Here is a 5,709-nt window from a genome sequence, read left to right on the forward strand (position 1 = left end):
GAGAGAGAGTGAGCGGGGGAAGGGAGGAAGAGTGGATGTCTAATGAAAAAAGAGGGGGTGTCCACCACCACTGGTGTGACATATGTGAAGAATGTGGTTTAGAAGGGAAGTGTATTTGTGTGTGTGTGTGTGTGTGTGTGTGTGTGTGTGTGTGTGTGTGTGTGTGTGTGTGTGTGTGTGTGTGTGTGTGTGTGTGTGTGTGTGTGTGTGTGTGTGTGTGTGTGTGTGTGTGTGTGTGTGTGTGTGTGTGTGTGTGGTGTGTGTGTATGTGTCCTTCCATTATGCAGAATGAGCTTGTGCGCTCTCACATTAATATTCACATTCAGATTTTTGCTAGTTCACACTTATCATCATAGTAGTTCTCTACCAGAGCTGAATGATTTTGGAAGGTGATCTATTTTAAGCTATCTTCTGTATTATTTAACAAATACAAGCAGTAAATCATTTTATAGTATGACCAACCCAATTAAACATGAACTGTTCTTTCCTGGAGCCCAGGCCTACAGTATGTCATGATGTCATAAGGTGATGGATGAATTGATTTGAATGGCACATTTCCATTTAACTACTTCAATCACAATAGTATATTGTTGAACTTCCTTGTAAACATGTAATAATGATCATCATGCGCTAAGGGATAAGATACACTCTCTCACACACACAATGGGCCCGCCCTCTGTTCTTCCATGTTATGAAAATGGGCACGTGCAGTGACCAGAGTGTAATCGCAGCCTTTGTGATTAGAACTCACCAGTGTAATCCAAAGCCTTGATTCAGAAAATCACCATTGGCCGTATTGTGATATTATTCCAAATAAAATGAATCGTTCAGCCCTAATCTCAGTTAGGCGTAGTCGTTATGTACCGGTACAGTACAGTACAGTACAGTACAGTATAGTACAGTTGCTCACATTGCTGCTGCTAGTGTTGGCTGTTGGTGTTTCAGCTTTAGATGACTGCAGACTTGTTATTGTACTTTAGTACAGATGTACACAAGTTAGTGTCACTCAAGAGTCCGACTTCTTAGCCACATGCGAAGGTGCAGGTGGAAAACCGCTGCACCAGATGCATCAGATGATGCTACACCACCGTTTCTCGAAGACGAACGAACACTAAGCTTACACACAAGTTACATGTCAACAGCCTGCTCTCATTTTCGGTGGAATACTTCCATACATAGGAATGTGCCTTGCCCGTTTAACCGTTTTGCCGTTTTGTCCATGACACTAGTTCACTGCTGCCTACTGCACCGCCTGGTGATTTTGATGGTTGACTAGCTTTCATTTCGACCAGCCAGGGAGGGATATCATCAACTAAACACTTAAGTGGCCAAGAATGAGAGACACATGATGGACAGGTGTAAACGGAGGTGTGTTTGGACCATGGAGGTATTATAAGAACTGGAGAAAGTGAACAAGTCCCGCCCCCATTCATTTCAATGGGAATGCTAGGCTAGTGAAATGTGCCAAAATTGAACGATTTTTTCAGGCTTCAACATGGCGTTTCAAGGGGCTTGTTTCCGGTGCCGTTTTACTTAGCCAATTAAGTGCCAGGTTACCGATTGACGTAAGGTACAGAAGGAGAGCTCGTGCCCACACTAAGCTCGTGCATGAGCTGAGAGTGGAACAGCCACCAATCAGCATGAGTAAAACGCAGGTAAAACGGCACCGGACATGATGTATTTCTGGAAAATGGCGACGAGGAAGTGCTTTGCTAATCGGCGAAGCTAATCAGTCAAATCCTGACCCCCTGGTTTGGACTGCCCACCTGGTCTGATAGGCGGAGACATGTTTTAAAGCCAAGTGTAAACAGGAAGCAGAGACATGGAGTAGGAGTTGGTTGGACAGAACTGTAACTGCAAAGGGAACATTTTCCTCTGTCTTTGAACTACTAGCGTGGAGTTATAAAATGTCGAAACCTTCCAAATCTTCCATCTAAAAAAAAAATCGATGTAGTATTGTGTGAGTATGTGATTGGTGGAATGGATCCAAGGACTCACACGCACGCGCACGCACACACACACACACACACACACTACACAAACAAACTTAACTCATGTGTTGTAAATCTATCACAACTATGAAGGCCAGGCATCAGCACAGATCCATCTGCTGACTGTGTGTGTGTGTGTGTGTGTGTGCACGCGCACTTTGGAATGAGAACGTGCTGTGGCCTCGAGTCAGTCTTAAAATGCAGAGGAGTCTGTTTTCTGCTTTGACAGAGAGAAAAAGGAAAAAGAGTTTGTGGGAAAGAGAAAGAGATTTCCACAAACGTATATGTGTGTGTGTGTGTGTGTGTGTGTGTGTGTGTGTGTGTGTGTGTGTGTGTGTGAGTGAGAGAGAGTGAGATAATCACCTCCCCCTGGCTGTTTGGGAATATTACCTTGAAGATGCTGGATTTCCTGAAGCTTTGCAATATGCACTACCCTCTCCCGTGTGTGTGTTCGTGTGTGTGTGTGTGTGTGTGTGTACATTCGTGTGTGCACTTGCTGGCATGCTGAACACCGCTTATCTTCCAATGAGCATCGCTCTGTTTAACGAGTGTCCGGTAAACTCTCTGCAAACACATTTATAAACAAACAGTCTTGTGTCCGCGAAATGACTCTCCCTCAGATGCTTTCACTTTTCTTACACACACACACACACACACACACACAAACACAAACGTTCTCTCTGGCCTGTAGTTGTTGACCAACACATTCAAACAGGAGGCCGGGGTTGGTATCTGATGCAGTAAAATAAAACCGTTGCTGTTATCCATTGAAGCTGTCGCGGCAATGACCTTACTCACAGTCAGATGTGGAGTAGTAAACCAATAAAAAATATGGTTGTACTGTAAAAGCAATTATAAAAAGACTCTTTTGTAGTGTTTATTTTCGGAATGAGAGATGGTTTCCTTTCTAGGATACACGTTGATGCTCCGCCTTACAGTATCAACCCAAGTGTTACACACACACACGTTCCACACCCAGTCTAACACACACACGCACCTACACACACACACACACACTGAAAAACAATACAGTTCCTGTCAGAAATGTATACTATGATAATTCCGTCTTATGAAACCTTATGTTCTTATGTTGCACACACACACACACACACACACAGACACTTTCCTCCTTTCTCTCTATAAAAATAGTTGTGCAATACATGCGCATCAACAGTAAAGTCCACCAATTTGGCGTGATAATTTGTAACATTGTCAACACCCCTCAGCACAACCTCTTCACTACCTTTTTAAAGGAATGCCATAATGTAGACACATCTGACTTATACCTGAGACACACGCAGGCGCACACACACACACACACACACACACACACACACACACATTTACACACTTTCCTCCTCTCTCTCGCTCTCTCTCTCTCTCGCCCACACATATAAAAATAGATCAATCTATGGAGGTATTATAAGAACTGGAGAGAGGGACTAAGTCCCGCCCCCATTCATTTCAATGGCCGATGCTAGGCTAGCTACTTCAGCCAAAAAAGTTTGAAATTGGCCGCAGCCATCTTTGAGAAAATGGCGTTCCATGGGTGTCCATTTCCGTCACCAGCTAGAATGAGCCAATTAGGTTCCACGTTACAACGAGACAACATAGGTACATCGTTGATGAAGATTGGAGAGTGAGAGAAGGTGTTCGTGAACGCGCTCCTATCGTTACAGGCGCAAATGTATTTAATTATTTGAGTTGGGATGGTGGTGGAGAAGTTTGCCCCTTGTCTCGAAATCCTATAATGTGATATTCATATGTCATGATATAATAAACATGGCGAGTCAATATTGAGCAAGAATTCACTTAGCATACACATAAATATGATCCCCACAGTAAATGCTTTGAACTGACTGTAGCCGTTATGTGCGCAATAGCCTAGGCTGTCTACCCGACGAAAATGACTCTTAATAAGTAGACATTGTGAATTTGCAGTTTAAACCTACATTTGTAGACAGACGAAATGAAGACAACGCATATTATAGGCTTACCGGTAGAAGCGCGCATCCATGTGTTATGTTTCGAGCAGCATGCATTTTAAGTCTGCTTTCACTGTCGGAAACGTTTGCCGTTATCTACTGTAGGCTGTGACCCCCAACGCTGCGTTGTTATGAACTAGGCTACAGGTCTGCAGCTGAGCGTTTTAAAATAGTTTTCATAGCCTAGCCTACACAACAGCGAGTAGGTTAATAATTGGGTTTAGTTAGAGAATTTCTTCGCATTTCCTAGAATGTCTTATCATACCTTGCCAACTCATACATAGGCCTAGTCTAATGCAAATAATAGTAACCTATTAGAACGACATTTGCTTTTTTCTTTTATTCACAAAGCCTGGTATAATGATAATCCACAGGCATCAAGTATCGGTAACTTAATCCTAGTAGTCAGTCATTTTATTTATGTCTTCTAGAATGCGTGGACGCGCGAGGACGCTCGTGCCGAAATCGAAACTCGTGCATGAGCTGAGACAGCTCGTGCATGAGCTGTCTTGTGCATGCGCTGGTGCCGGATATGGTACAACCATGGAACGCCATTTTTTCAAAGATGTCGGCGGCCAAATGACATGCTAACTGGCTGAAGCTAACCCTCCAAATCCTGACCCCCTGTGTGCAATACATGCGCATTAATGGGAAGCTCCACCTGTGTGCTCATAGTGAGTGATAACTTGTGACATCAGCAACACCCTTCAACACTACCTTTTAAAGGCATGCTGTAATGTAGACACATCTGCCTTATACCTGAGACACACACACACACACACACTGTTCTGAGGGTGTGTCTCTTTCTTCCTCAATTAGGTCGACACACATTGTGTTACCCGCTCTGAATGATGCTCACACTCACTAGTCTACGTGCATAGACACACACACACACACACACACACACACACACACACACACACAGACACACACAAACAAGCCTGCACACACACACCTACCGTTTACCTGAAGCAACATTTCTATTTCTCCTCCCTTATTGATAACACTCCCCACCCCTTCCCGCGCTACCCACGCACACGCACACGCACACGCACACGCACACGCACACACGCACGCGCACACACACACACGCACACACACACACACACACACACACACTCACAGACACAGACACACACACACACACAAGTTATATGCTCCTCTATCATGTCGCCACACTGCCTGTTCTTTGTATTCAGGCATGACGTAAGACTTTCAAGTTATTACCCGGCTGCAGCTATAGTAGGGAGGACCAGGCCCTTCAGAGTGTGTGTGTGTGTGTGTGTGTGTGTGTGTGTGTGTATATGTGTGAAAGAGACAAAGTTATTGTTCAAGTGTTTGTGTTGACGGAGTGGTGTACCTGTATGAGATTGAAGAGAGGTTTGTGTTTGTTTGTTTGTTTGCTGTTGCAGAATAGCTGTATAATCTCTAGTGCTGTCCCATGATTCTCATGTTCTCCACACCACACACACACACACACACACACACACACACACACACACACACACACACACACACACACACACACACACACACACACACAGTCATCCACACACCCAGATATGCATCATGAACAGCAGCTGTCTCTGAACTGCCAGCTTGTTTTGAGGATTCTGTTTGTTTGTTTGTTTGCATGCTTATTTGTTGATATGTGTGTGTCCTGTGTTTGACAGTGTGAGCTGTGTGTAATGTGTGTGTGGGAATGTCTGGTATTTGTGTGTGTGTTATGTATG

At 44.1% G+C, this 5,709-nt stretch overlaps 1 protein-coding gene across 4 annotated transcripts in view; it reads left to right on the forward strand.

Moving 5' to 3' along the window:
- sbf1 (SET binding factor 1) overlaps nucleotides 1-5,709 on the forward strand; it is a 78,903-nt gene that overhangs the window by 20,057 nt on the left and 53,137 nt on the right. The gene's annotated exons all lie outside the window — the stretch shown is intronic.

The sequence above is a fragment of the Sardina pilchardus genome, chromosome 23, assembly GCF_963854185.1.
Source record: "Sardina pilchardus chromosome 23, fSarPil1.1, whole genome shotgun sequence".
Classification (NCBI taxonomy): Eukaryota; Metazoa; Chordata; class Actinopteri; order Clupeiformes; family Clupeidae; genus Sardina; species Sardina pilchardus.